The sequence below is a fragment of the Arvicola amphibius genome, chromosome 3 (assembly GCF_903992535.2).
Source record: "Arvicola amphibius chromosome 3, mArvAmp1.2, whole genome shotgun sequence".
Classification (NCBI taxonomy): Eukaryota; Metazoa; Chordata; class Mammalia; order Rodentia; family Cricetidae; genus Arvicola; species Arvicola amphibius.
Window position 1 is genome coordinate 30076390 of NC_052049.1, and position 15894 is coordinate 30092283.

Sequence of the window (15894 nt, forward strand, 5' to 3'; positions counted from 1 at the left end):
CATCTTCCTTCTTGTGTGTCTGGACAGGACTGGGGAGGAATGGGTTTCCTTCTTCACAGAATACTTCTGTTCTCATTGCCCCACCTCTACTTCCCGTCTGGTTGTCCCACCTATACTTCTTACCTGACTACTGGCCAATCAGCGTTTATTTAAAACATAATTGACAGAATACATAATTGTCCCACACCACCCATTCCTCTACCTGTGATATCTATTCTATTTCCCCTTCTCAGGGAGATTAATAAATCCCCCCTTGAACCCTTTTTGCTTAGTCTCTCTGGGTTTGTGGATTGTAGCCTGGTTATCCTTTGCTTTACATCTAATATCCACTTACAAGTGAGTACATACTGTGTTTGTCTTTCTGGGTCTGGATCACCTCACCTAAGATGATTTTTTTCTAGTTTCATCCATTTGCCTTCAAATTTCATGAAGTTATTTTTTTAACAGCTGAGCAATACTCCATATGTAATCTTAATAACAGTGTGTAAGGGAGACAGACAGACAGACAGACACAAACACACACACACACACACACACATACATACACAGAGAGACAGAGACCGAGGGAGGGCAGGATTGGTATATTGCTTGCCTAGACTGATGTTGAACTTCTGTACTCAGACACTCCTTCAGCTTCCCAAGTAGCTAGAATTACACACGTGCATTACCGTGCTTGGCTTTTTTGAACCATCGACCCATTAACATTTCCTTAGAGAAATGGTCCCTGACATGATGTCTGAGTCAATTTTTCCATTATGGATGCTCATAATACAAAATATCTCACCTTCAGAACCCTTACTGCTCTTGATCAGCCATCTTTGTATGTGTTTATCTATGCTCCAAGGGGACTGAGCTCTTGCATGCTTAGTTTACTGCGCTTTGTAAATCACCTCTATCTGTAGAGAATACATTCCAAGACCCCAGCAAATGTCTGAAACCAAACCACACACACACACACACACACACAGACACAAACACACACACATTTTTCCTGTCCTATACCATATATACATACATATATATACACATATATGTATGATAAAATTAAATTTATATATTATGTATGGTAAGATATTAACAAAAGCTAATAATAAAATGCAATAATTAAAATGATATGTTGTATTAAAAGTTATGTGTTCATGCTCCCTCTATTGAAAGAGTCAAGACAAGCCTGATTTGGTAGTATATATCTGTTTCTGCAGCCCCTGGGTAGCAGGGGAGAGAAGATGAGACATTCAAGGCTACCATGGGCTTCTTAGCAAGTTTGAGACAAATTTAGGTTACAGGACACTGTCCCACATGAAACAAAACAATCCCTAATTAATAACAACAGGAGAAGTAGAAACATTAGGACATATTTTTATAACTTGGGACTGTGCCTAGGTCTGTGTAACTGGAAACCATGGGGAATGAAGTGCTAAGGGGGGCTACTCCTTGAGGTTGGGGGACACTGACCCTGGACTTATCCAGAATTAGTTAAAGGACTAAGTGAAGGCTTGAACAAAAATAATGAACAACTAAATCCTCCCTTTGCCTTCCTATTTTAGAAATCATTTTATATTTGTAAATTTTGTTCCCCCCCAATTTCATACATAAAACACAAAAGTTTCAGAAATTCTCACACTGAACCTGCTGTTTCACTGGGGGTAAGAAAGCTTACTGTTCTAAAGTCCTATGATGTTTTAAGAAGTGAAATTGCAGCTAAAAGTACCAACATGAAGACTTGTTGGAATCACGAGGGCTTTCCTACAATGTCTCTTCTGTTGAGATTCTAGCCCATGAGCAGTTCTTCCCAGAAGCAGAAGTAACAAGAGTTAGCCTGCATTGTACTGGCATGCATTGTAAAAACATCACTGGGATACCATAAATATTACCCCCATTTTCCATGCAATAGTAGTTAAAAGCTTCCCTTTCTTTTACAATTAAATAATTTCAGCTTTGTTAAGGAAGAGCTAAAGTGCTTTAATACATTCTGCAGTTCTCAAATTAATCTTCATTAAAGTCAGTACTAATTTGCTTAAATGCAAAATTATTTATAGTGGGTTTACTAATATAAGCTGGAAAAAGGAAGCAATGGAGCTTTAGATTTTATTTTAACTTCGCTATTCTGACTTTGAATGGATTGAGTAAGAACGAATGACAACCGTGGCTTAACCAATATTCAAACTGTGAATAGCATTTCTATAATTTCCTGAGCAGTGTGAATCAAAACCCTCTGCTTTTACTTGCCTAGGGATGGTTTCTGCTTGTTCTTCAGTTCAGAGCATCTGGGAAGTGACTTATCTAAAGAAGACCTCCCCACCCCCCACACATACACAATGTGATATTAATGGCAGGTAAGAGAAAAGAATGGCTTCTATGAGTAACTTAAGTTTTGAAAATGTTGGATTTAAGTGGTGTGCTTTTCTTTTTACAGTCCCTTGGTTGATGATCAGACTGTGAGTCACCAAGAAGAAAATACATGTTGACCTGAGTTTCCTGTTCTCATCTCATCATGGGACTTTGAAGTTAATCAAACCGTTTCTTTCTTCTTTTTCCTTTTTTACTATTTTGATTTGGTTTAGTGAGTCCTTTGGCATTCAAATGGTTTTGAAGTAACTTAGAGAAGTTTCCTCTTATTCACATAGAGAGGTGTGTGTGTGTGTGTGTGTGTGTGTGTGTGTGTGTGTGAGATCTGATCCCCAGGGACGTGCTATTTCTGTTCAGACCTATGAGCTCACTCACCTTCTGTTTTCCAGCCCGGATGCCGATGACCACAGCAGCGAACAATCATGGCGCATTCACTTAAGTATTGGCCATGGTTTGGGAGAGTTTCCATGTTACAGCTCGTTAACCACAGCATCACAATCCTTCTGTAGGTGTCCCGTGTTCAGATATGAGTCCAATTAATTAAGCGGATGATGGAATCAGGATTTGAACCCGGGCCATCTGGCTGCATTTGAAACCACAGCACTACGGTGTCAGAATGGATTCTCTATGGAAACAGTTTCTTGCTAAGATGGGAGCTACTTGTAATATGTGAAGTATCTAGGATACTAAACAAAGAAACAAAGGACAGACCATTTGACATTTGCTTAATTTTCATGCATGCCCATGGCTGAACCAACATCCCCAAGATTCTTCATAGCTCAGAGAAATACAGTCTATCCCTGTCAGAAGGCCCGCATGCTTCATTTCTGGGATCTATCTGAGCTACTCATTTTGAAATGCAGGTAGCTCTTGGGTTCTTGAGTCTCTCTCTCTCTCTCTCTCTCTCTCTCTCCTCTTTTATCCTTCTCCCTTTTCCTTTTATGCTAATTCTTCACCTTATTACATAATTAGTATGTACAGCGCTGCAACGAGTTACAAACGCTTCAACTACAAAAGCATTTTGTTCTTTTTGAGTTAATCTTCGATCTTACTAGGAAGTTGAAAAGCCTATAATGTTACCTGGCTTGGCTAAGATCTCTTTCTTCTCTGCCCAATTTTTTCTCTTCAGGTCTGTAGGTGTTTCATCGTTCTTTGATTGTCTCTGCTTCACGCTGTTCTATGCTCCCTACATAGGATCTTTCTTTAACACAGAAATGATAAAAATTTTCTGCGAAACATTGTCTGATAGGTTTTTACATAAAACCAGAATAAGTTCCAAATATTATTGACAAGTAGAAGCAGAGCATAGTGGAACCTGGATGATAATATAGGGGTAGCAAGCATGTAGTGCTTGAGATTAATTATAGATTTTCCTATAAACGATGACAGTCTCAGTTCTTAAATCAGGAGAATATAACATTAATCGAATTCTAGTTTACATTCTGAACTCAAAATTATTTTATTTTTAAAAATATTGATTTTTAATTTATGTGAAAACACATAATTTGTGTGTGTGTGTGTGTGTGTGTGTGCACGCATGTGCCTTTGGAAGCCAGAAGAGGACCTTGGATCCCTTGGCACTGGAGTTACAGGTGGCTGTGGGTCACCTCGCCTGAATGGTGGGATCAGAATGAGGGTCATCAAGTGCTCATAACTGCTGAACCATCTTTCCAGCTCCCTATTTTATTTTGTTTATGAATCAAAACTACGAAGGGTTGATTTGCTTTTTGCTTATGTGATCTTAAGCCTTTGAACACTTTCACTGTTGGCTTTCACCTTAATCATTTAAAGGAAATCACTCTTAAAGGCTGTCATGACCCTCTTTTTTCTAAACGTGAATGTAAGAATGGTTTCTTCTTGGACATTCCTGTAAGAATCACCAGCGACCAAACACTCTGGAAAACAGCTCCGAATTAGGAATTACTTCTTTATAGATACAGTCCGTGAGTACATTAACCCTTTTGATAATTTTTTTTTCTCATTTTGAACCTAAACCATAAGCTATTTTCCACAGGTGTTGCTGACAATCTATTTTGCTTTTATTTATAGTTTTGTAATTTTCAAATCTTGAGTGTTTGGGCCAGTTTTATATGTTTTTGAGATCAGGTCCCTGGGTTTGACATCCACTGAGTTGATTGTTCCTTTTAGTTTTATGTCCACTGCAGGGGCAAAGTCATCTTGTAGCATTCACTGAGGCCAAAAGGACAACCTCATTGTGTAGCAACTGGAGCAGAAGTGAACAATGCACACAGAAGCTGTTTCCTAACATGACTTCGATGTGTTGAGACAATGAGGTAGAAACGGTAACAAATGGAGTAATACTGAACTCTCATTTCCTTACTTTCTTCGAGTGGATACATTTTACAAAAGACGTCACTTTCAAAAATTAGTACGTATTGGCTGTAAATAACAATGGATTTCATTGTGACCTTTTACACACACACACACACACACACACACACACACACACGTGCATTTTGATCCTCTTCAAGACCCTTACCCCTCTTGTCTCTCCTCCTCCCTGTGGTTCTCCTCTTCCCAACTAGTCTCCCAGGTAGATACCTTTAGAATCCCGCTGAACGTCTTCTAAAAGTATACAGATATAGAAAAGCAACTTACACAATAGCCATACCAAACCTAAGTGACTTAGTTCTGGAAGTCTCTTTTTTCTTATGAACTAAATGTGATCCACACTAAGCAGGCTTCTCCCTTTCATATTTCATAGTCTGAGCTTTTAGTAATCTGCTCAGAAACAGAGCTGAGCACGACCAGCATTGTGCCATCTCTTCTGCGGTATTTTTGGTGAGGAAGGTTTTCCCATCTCCATCACTGTGACAATCCTTTTGGTCTTCCCCGTGCCCCCGCAACCGCTGATTACAGACTCAGAATGTTCTGAGCACATTTTGGAGGTGAGCAGGTCTTTTGCAAATTCCCATGTTTCATTTTTTTCCATCCAAAGTCTTCTATTTTAGAGTAGCTTTAAAAATGATATTTTAAATAAACAAAGGACTGTGGGACTTGGGAACACTTTTCTACTTTATTCTTATTTTGGTGGCCTTGTCTCCAAAGACGTATATCTCCCACACTCTCATTTTTTCTAAATACAAATTAAAGAACCAAGTTTATTATTTTTATTTTTTCATAATGTTGAGCTCATTTTATATTTTTGCTTTAAAAAATACAGTTTATATGGCCCCATATCACTTTAAAAATATCATGTTGCTTTAAAGTTTGAGGTCTTAGAAATGTTGTAGTCTCTTTTGCATAAAATGTATTTGTAAGTATTAGCAAAGTTTTCAGGCAAATTTGTAAATTATAGCAAAACCTAAAAGATTCCTTAACTTAGTTTGAATGCAGAATTATCTTTGATTTTTTCCTTTCATTTTTTACAGTTGTTTAATTTCTGCTTGACTTAACATCAACTCTTACACATTTTTGGTTGATGTCTTAGTTACTTCTATTGTGCAATTAGTATTATACAAATATACATATGGCATGATTATATTTAGAAAGAAAAGCCAAATGACTCCTCTCTCTTATTTTGATCTTTGCAATACTGATGGCTGGACACAGAGCCGTACACATGCTATGAATGTGCTTTACCACCAAAGCAGATACCGCTAGCCCCACTCCTCGGCTGTCTCTTGTTAGGTGTTTATGTCAGGTGGTAGGGACGGTGATTCTTGGGTATTCAGATTAGCCCACTAGCTGTGAGCACTCAGTATGCAGTTGGCACAAAACAAAGTATTTTACAGATACAGTGGACATCATCAGTGAATGTGGCAAGGTGGATAGCAGAGAGTTAGCTAGGAAGATGTTAATTCTAGGATGAGACGTCTTCATCATCTTTTGTCAAAGCATCCCATTCCATTTGTGCCTCCCGACCACAAATGATTAATTCTACCTAAAGCCTACCATAACACATAACGTAATCTATTTCCCCAAAGTCTCCATCAAGGAGACTTGAGGGAGATCTTATCTTCAGTAAATGATGAGTTGAGTGTATAGAGCCTAAGAAGAGACAGAGGAGAGGGAGTGAACATCATTGAATCATACTGTATGGAATCCTAAAAGAGCTGGTAAGAATATCACAGTGTGATAAACGAGGAAAAGGTGGGGGGAGTAGAATGTGGGCCGACATAGAACCAAATGGACAGTCAGAAACCGTCCTGAGACGTTGGCTCTGCACAGTCACTGAGCATCTGTAGTCATGGAGACTAGAAAGACCAGTCATGATTATTTTCAAAATAAGCTGGCATTTTCAGACTGATACCAGTTCCACAGCCTTAAAACAATGAAAATCCAAAACATATAGTACTTTTGCCTTCAGACTGGCCTGGTAAAATGGCCCTGCTTTAAGCTTTGTTAACACAAGACCTGTGCCCGGAACTGTCCTGCAGTTATCCCGTTTCGCCACTAGATGGTGGTTGTGGGCTAAGAGAAGAAAAATTAAGTTTAGTTCACTGAAGAGGAAATGATAAATTTGTGAATTAAATAAAACAAGGCAATGAAAATTAGGACAATTTAAGAGAGCCCTTTATAGTTAAGTTCAACTACTTGGACAGAACCTTATTGTCTTTCCTGGTACGAATGTCAAGCTCTTGGAAGAAAGAAATTGCTCATTAAGACAATTGCTATCGTCAGATTCTGGATGTGGCTGCCTAACACAGTGAATGAAAAGATTTCTTTGCTCTTTTCTCTCCTTACAATACAGCATTAATATTCACTGGAAGCAAACACGTTTAAATAGCTACTACCAGAGAGCGACCCATTACCTAAGATGGTTCGTGAAATGGGCTGTTGTCCAGATTTTTCACGCTGTCTGATAGGCAACGTGTTTTCCCTCGTATCCGGGGCCCCCGAATTGTAGAGGAAGTTTCTGAACCCACACCGCTTGAGTTTAAACCCCAGACCTGTTTCCAAATCTCTGCGTCAACTCACTGTGCAGAGTTGGTAGTTGGCCTATGTATGTTTTCTTTTTCTTATCTGAAAAATAAAAGTGTCAGTGGTTTCTGCCTCACACAATCGCTACAATGTAATGTATGTGGAGGCCTTAGGACAATGCCTCACACATAAGCACTCAAAATATTAATGGTAATGATGTATCTTATTGTTTCACTCTCTCGGGGACACTGGCACAGGCCAAGTCATAAATCAATGGTAGCAAACTGCTACTTGACTTCACATTTATTTCCCCTCTCTTTAGGATTTGAAACTACGGTTACTCACCCTACTTATATCAAGCTTACTTGCCTTTTACTAAAGTCTGTTTTTATTAAAGCAGTTATGGTCTAATGGTAGATTTAGGAGTGACTTAATTTTTAAGCTGAGAGGAATGGGTTTACTTTTACTTTGTAGTTATTGAAATCAAGCTACTGCTGAGTGACAAGAAGCCTCTGCTGGGGGCTGCTATTGTGGATGGATCACTGTCAATGGCTGGCCGGTATCTATCAGAGAAGAAAAGAGAAGTGAACAAGGGGCAAATTATTCAAGAGAGAACATCTAGGAGGCTGAGGCAGGAGGATTGCTGCTAGTTTACTGCTAGCCTGGGTTGCAGAGTGAGATTCTTCCTGCTAGAAAAGTCTTCCTACAATGGTGGTAAGAAGTATGTGAGGGAAAAAAGCAGCATTTCAACAGATTTATCAAACTAAAGGATTCTTAGGACCATTTCTAAGGATCACAAGTTGTAGAAGGCTGCTTGTTTGTTCCCGGCAGCTCAGCCCTGAAATAATCACACAAAAACTGTATTAATTAAATCACTGCTTGGCCTATTAGCTCTAGCTTCTTATAGGCCAGCTCTTACATCTTAATTTAACCCATTTCTATTAATCTTTGTATTGCTACGTGACTGTGGTCTACCAGCAAGGTTCTGTCTTGTGTCTGTCTCTGGCGGGGCTACATGACTTCTCCCTGACTCTGTCTTCTTTCTCCCAGTATGCAATTTAGTTTTCCTTACCTAGCTCTGTTCTGCTCTGCTATAGGCTCAAAGCAGTTTCTTTATTCACTAACCAATAAAAGCAACACAGATACAGAAGGACCTCCCATATGAGCAAGTAATTCATGAGCCACAGATTTTGCTCAGAGTGAGCCCTTGCACCCTACCTTCTGTGATCATGTGATGTGATTGGCAGGACCTATGGTCTATTGCTTTCAAATAAGAGAGGATGATATATGAAAGTAAAACAAATTATTTCTTTTCTGAGCACCAATGACAATCACTCTGCCTGTATTAACCCAACACTACTTTGGTGCAAGATGTGGTGGTGAGAATTCCACCTGAATCTTCTCCTTTAATCCTTACACAACTTAACAAAGTGACATTTAACATGCCATTGTCAAAATATAGAAATTGGGGTTTAGAGACGTTTAAAAGCTTTTCATAGATCGAAGAACCCATGCATGGTGAACCACAATCCTGTCTCACTCCAGCATTTATCCATTTACCTGAGATGTCATCAGTTCGAGCAAGAAGATTGAGTTGACTCTGGAAATATAGGTAACACCCTAAATGATACATTTCCTAATTGGCTTGCCTTTACTTAGACATTAACCGTCAACATAGGTTATTATCCTTCTTTGCTGTTCTGCATGCCTGGGTAGTTATAGAATCAAACTCTCCTTCATATTTGGAGATGATACCACCACATATGAGCCTGTGGCTGGGAAACACCAGTGTCTGACAAATGGCTCTTTCCACATCGTGTATACACGCCGATTGCTCGCTGGTCTGTGGTGCACACTTCTGTTGGCAGAGTCTTGCTTCTGTGTTTTGTTCTGCCGAAGTGTGGTCGACTGAAGCTTCCTTTGAAGAAGGCTAAGCTACCGGTGATTCTATAGACACACCGAGGTGCCCTGGGTTCTTGTCCCCAGCAATTCTTGACTTTGTCAGACTGTCTTCTGGATTACAGGCTCTTCAGGGGCCTCACCCCACTTCTCTCTAAATTTTAGTGTGCTGTGGTCTTCCCTTCTTCCCTCCTTCCTCCACTACCTTTCTTCCTCCTCCTTCCCTGCTTCCTTACTTCTTCTCTCCCTTAACTTATTTCATCCTTCCCCACCTTCTTTCTTTTATCCCGTACTTTTCTCTTCATTTCCCCTTTCCTCCCTTCTTCCTTTTCTCCCTCTGGTCTTCCATCCTTCCTTCCCTTTTCTTATTTTCCCCTCCCCACTCTCTCCCTTTTCTTTCTTTCCCTCCAACCTCCTCCTTTTCTCCCTCTTGAAACAAGGTCTTTCTATATTGCTCATACTGCCTTTTGACTTGTGAAATCGCAGCTTCTTGATTGGTATATGATGCCATTATAGGTATATGATGCGCCCCTCTTTTTAAAAGATTTATTTATTTATTTATTTGGTATACAGTTTTCTGCCTGCATGTATGCCTGCACTGCATGCCAGAAGAGGGCCCTGGAACACATTATAGATGGTTGTGAGCCACCATGTGGTTGCTGGAAATTGAAATCAGGACCTCTGGGAGAGCAGTTAGTGCTCTTCATTTCTGAACCATCTCTCCAACTCTCCCTCCCCCTTTTACAGATGATGGCCCATTTTTAACACATACCTGGTTCATTAGACCCAAGATATATGAACTACGAGTCCTCATGCATAGATATTATATTTCTCCATGTATTAGTACCACCACATCTAAGATAGTTGTGGAATAGGGCAGAGTGGACATGCACTGCAGTTACAAGAGAGTTTGGTGACTCACCCCTCCTTTCTTTAAGACTTCACTTTGGTCCGGTGTTCAACTTCCCATCTGGAGCCTCCTAGTTTGTAATTATTTTCTAGTCACTTAGCAACTAATTTGTATGCCGAAGGAGAGGAAGTGTCTGCAAGTGAGGTACAGTCTGGTGTGGCATCTCAGCGTTCAGAGGAGCAAAAAGCAGCTAAGGGAAGCTCATGACTTCTGTATGTGTAGCATCCTTCTTCTCTCTCTACTTCTCTCACTGTTTTCTTCCTCTTTCCTCCCCCTCACCTTCTTCTCGGACAGAAATTTTCAACTTCATGCTCTAGAACAGAGATTAAGTTAGGGCTTCGCAGCCACAAGACTCTTCCTATTTTGGCTCAAATAACCTTTTGGTTTAGAAAGTTGTCCTGAGCATAATTGTGAATATGAAGACCACCCCTAATTTTTACCTACTAAATCAACAGTGACCTTCCTGTCTCTATAGTCAAGACAATAAGAAATATTTCCCAACATTATTAAATCTCCCTGAAGGATGCAATTACCTTTGATTATGAACCACTGATCAAATAATGTGATCTAATTTAATTCTCATAATGACTTTTGAAATATATCAGATCACCTACTTCTTATATTAGGGATGGTGAAATGGAGGCTTACAATAGTGTTTGCTCAGAGCAGTGTGAAGAGAGATTTCTGAACCAGATAGAATAGTGAAAATCTAACCACAGAGTTATATGTCATACTGTAAGCCAAGTTCACCACTACTACAAGCTTTTGTCCTGAATTTCTGTCTTATAATGTTCTTCTCTTGAAAGTATCCTGTTAGACTCATTTAAGTACTTTCAGTCCCTAAATCGTGTTTGTGTGACTGATTCCCTTCCTTCACAATGCTGTTGCTTCACCCTAGATTACCTTCACTCCCAGTTTCTGTATATGGGACATGAGTTAATGATCTTTATTGTCTGAAAAGCAGTATCCCACCATTTATGACCTAGACATGGTCACGTTTACCTGCCTACCTGCTCCCATTCCAACACATTATCACGACATTTAGATTGCAAAAATTGCACAGTGCAGCTTCACTGGATGAAAGGTGTCTTGGGATCCTTCATATACTAGTTTGTGTTGACTTTTGCACTTGGTTCTCATCTCTGCACTTGGCCTCTTGCTGAATGGATAGACTGTAGTGTCTAGACAGTAATGGAAATACAGACATATTTTTTACTTCAGTTGTGTTAGGCTGTGATCTGTGTGTTTGGCTATACTCTTTTGAGGAATCTTCTACCTTTTTGACTTCTTGTGTTTCATGATCCATTTACCACATACACGCACACACATACACACACTCACACAATGCTTTACTTACCTTGTACAGACCATTCATTGAATAGATATACTTCGTTGGCATGTCTTGGTTTTCACCCCTCATGCTGAATTCTCTCTTACATTGGATCTCTCTTTTTCTGTGCTTGGGCTGTGATTTTTTTCTTGGGTCGTCTTTCTCTATGGATGCTCTTTTTAACTCGTCTTCTTCCATAAATCTTTAACTTCCAATGTTTGGTGTAAGAGACATAATTCAGAAGAAAAATTGAAACTGGAGATTGTGAAACTATATAAATGGAACTCAAGAGCATTGAGCTCACTCAGGGAGAGTATAGATGGAGGCCAGCAGAGTCCCTTTGCGCTTACATTTAAAGTGGTGGAGAATAAAGAAAAAAAAACAGTAAGGGAGGTGGAATAAAACAATCTCCCAGTATAGAAAGGACCATGGTTATGTCATCATTTGTAGTAGGCAGAAAGGCAGAATACAGAGTGGTAGAAGTGGTTTGGGGAACATATAGACATTACTGTTGTGATAGATTCTGTTCTTGGTGAGAGGAAGGGGAAGAGGAGGTTTTTATTATTGTTTTTACTGAGCTATGCATTTTTCTTTTCTCCCCTTGCTCTCTCCTCGTCCCCTCTACCCTCTCCCATGACTCTCACACCTCCAATTTACTCGGAGCTCTTGTCCTTTTTTTCCTATATAGATCCATGTATGCCTCTCTTAGGGATCTCTTTGTTGTCTAGGTTCTCTGGGATTGTGAATTGTAGGCTGCTGATTTTTCTTTGCTTTATACTAAAAGTAACTTATTGAGTGAGTACATATGATATTTGTCTTTCTGAGTCTGGGTTACCTTACTCAATATGTTTTTTCTAGATCTACTTATTTGCATGCAAATCTCAAGATGTCTTTCTATCTTTCTTTCTTCTCTCTCTCTCTCTCTCTCTCTCTCTCTCTCTCTCTCTCTCTCTCTCTCTTTCTGCTGTGTAGTATTCCATTGTGTAAATGCACCACATTTTCTTTTATCCATTCTTCAGTTGAGGGGCATCTAAGTTGTTTCCAGGTTCTGGCTATTATAAATAATGCTGCTATGAACATAGTTAAACACATGTCCTTGTGGTATGATTGAGCATCTTTTGGGTATATACCCAACAGTGGTATTGCTGGGTCTTGAGGTAGATTTTTTTTCTAATTTTCTGAGAAATCATCATACTGATTTCCAAATGGCTGTACAAGTTTGTATTTCCACTAGCAATGGAGGAGCATTCCCCTTACCCCACCCAATGAGGTGTTTTCGAAGTGAGAATTGTTCTAAAAGCATTGTTTAGTGAATGGAGTAACTAAAATAAGACTTACTATATGGTATCAAGAGCTTTTTTTTTTTTTAAAAAGATTACTAAAAATAAGTGTGAAATGAGATTTGTTGCACGATGCCTTATTTTTCTCTATCCAAAATGAACTACCCAGGCTCTGTACAGGATATGTGGGAAGTTGCAATTATATAGAATTAGAGTTTCACTAGGAATGCACAGGAAGAGGAGTAAACAGCACCTTCAAGCATATGTGTCAGTATATGCTCATCTTTTCCCATCATCCATTGCTCTTCTTGTGCCCTCTCCACTTGCACTGCATGCTCTTTCTTTCTCTAGTTAGTCCTTCCTCCTACTATTATCGTATTACATGTTTTCTGTTTCCCTCTTTCTTTCCCATTTCCCTTAGGATCTTCCCCTCTCCTCATAATTACTTTTCTAGTTTTGTAAATTCCTCACACACATACACACACACACACACACACACACACACACACACACACACATATAAACAAACACACACATTCAAGCACACCGATACACAAATACAGATGCACCTATATGCAATTAAGTTCCCACGACGGGAGACAACGTGAGGTATTTATTTTTCTGAGGCTGGCTTATTTCACTTAACATAATGATTTCCAGTTGCCTCCATCTTCCTACAGATGCTATGATTTAATTTTTATTGCAGCCACATAAAATTCCATTGTGTATATATGCCATATATTTTATTTTTTGAGACACAGATTTTATTCTTTGAAAATTGTGTGTGTGTGTGTGTGTGTATAAAGTATTTTGATTGCTGTCTTCACCATCCTCCCTTGTCCCCCACCCTCAACTCCTGTTAACTCTCCTGCCCTACAAAGCTCTTTTCCACACACGTCTTTTGCCATGACCAACTGAGTTTAACCACGACTGTCTGTATGTCCATGGGTTTGGGACTGTCTGTTGGAACTTGGTGGACTCACTTGTAGGTGCACATTTGAAGGTAATGACTCCCTCCCTCCTAGAGTTTGTCACTTCAGCAGTAAGGATTAGGGTTCTTTAGGCTTGCTGACAGGCCAAGCTAGTGGGGACAGTTACCCCTTCCAAAATGCTGGTGTCAACTTGACATAAGACTGGGCAGCATATCCCTCATCAAAGAAACTTCTCTTTGCAACAGAGACCATTATGAAAAATTACAACTGATCAGACTCAGCTGTGGAGCCCACTACTCGCTGATACGTCTACAGCGTAACTCCTGTACCTTGAGATTATTGGGGAATAGGGGGCAGAAAGAGTGTAAGGACCAGAGGGACAGGGAGATTGCTATGAGGTTGTGTCTCCTAGTAATGTCAGAAACTACACCCATGAGGTTTCACCAACATGACTGCCTAAACAAGACACAAATAAAGACCATGACAATAGACATGCTAACCTGGAAGGAGGAAAGCTCTAGAGGCCTCGATACTAGAAAAAAAGCTACTGGCAACCAAGGAAAATGGAGTATGGGAGAAACAAAATAGTTTTGGTTTTTGTTTTTGGTGAAGAACACAACAATTGGTTATTCAATACCAAATACCAATTGATTATTCAATAGCAATTATGGACCATGATATGGAAGCATAAGTTCAGCCCTGAAGGCATAGATACAAGTGACATTATATGGACTGAGCAGGTTCTATTTATGTATTTAGAAACCGAATATGTTACATATGTATATATAACATATAATATTAAATTAAATAAAGAGAAGCCATGAATTTGAAAGAGAGTGGGGCGGGGCATATTTGGGGAGGTTTGGAGGAAGGAAAGGGAAGGGGGAAATGATGCTGTAATCTCAACAGCAAACAACAACAACAACAACAACAAAGAAATGGGTGGCCAAATATTTACACCAGATAGAGAATAGTCGATGCACTTTAGAGATGAGGTACACATGCACACATAGGCTGGCGTAACGATGGGAGTTGTACACAGGGTTGAGAAGGAAGAGATCTGACGATGGACCAACGCCATGAAATGGAAGTAGGGTATAACAAACGGCAGTTCCCACTGATTGCAGTCCTCATCAAGGCACCTAAGTGCTGCCATTATGCCTTTTGTTTGCAGAGTTGGATAACCTCCCCACAACTTCAAGGAGACATGTAGTTAGTATTGATAAGTGATCCATAACATGTTTAGTTTTCAGAGTGGTTTGCTGATTTCTTTCCTTCTGGTTTTGTAGTAAAGTCGTTGAAGAGCATCCCCTCCTAATTGGATAGAATATTTCATATCTCTAATTTATTTAAGTGTGCTAATGTGTTTATCGAATAATTATGTGTTTCATTGATGGTATTGTGTGAAGTTTTCAATTTATCTTTAAACAGTGTTGCTAAATAAGCATGTCTGTATCACATTATTGATAGGGAAGTGTGAGACACAAGAAGAAAGACAGCTTGTTTGTGTAATGCAAACCTGCGCAAGGTGTGGAAATAGAATCAGATACAAGATCTGTGTGCTTTGAAAAATGGCTCTACACAGTGTTTGGGAAATTTGTATTTCATCATTTAAAATGTCCTAATAGCATTCTTTTTTTTCCTGTAGAATATTCTTAGTTAGTTTACAGGTGGAAACATTTTTTTAAGAAACAGAACATATTCTTCATATTTTATTACATTAAAATATGTATTATTTAATTTACATGTGTATATGTCTGTCTGTCTGTATATACCACTGTACATATGTGGAGGTCTGGAGGCAATTTTGAGAAGTTGGTTTTCTGGGGAATTGAACTCAGATCATCAGGCTTTTACTGCTGTTTCAATCTCCTTGCTTGTTAGAGGTTTGTTTAGGTTGACTGTGCATGCTTGGCTTTCTATCTTGGCTCTCTGTCCTGTTATATTAATCTCTGTATCTGTGTTTTAAACTGGTACAAAATCAATGATGACTCTAACTTTGCAATGTAATTTACATTAGGAAGTGCGATGTCTCCAACTTGGTTTTCCTTCTTCAGAACTGCATTGGCTGTTCCGGGGGGGTCTTTTGTGGTTGAGTGTTACTGGAACACAGTCAAAAGAAAGATGCATGGTGAACAATGCCTTGGGGATCTGTGAGGGAGGCTCCAGGAAGGATGAAGAGGACCTTTCGCCTCAGGTGCATGTGTTCCCTGGATTGTTCTTGGACGTGATTTAATGCCTCCTGTGATGAGCATTTACATTTACTTTACAAGATACTTTTGTTCTGGTTGGACATCAGAACAGAATATA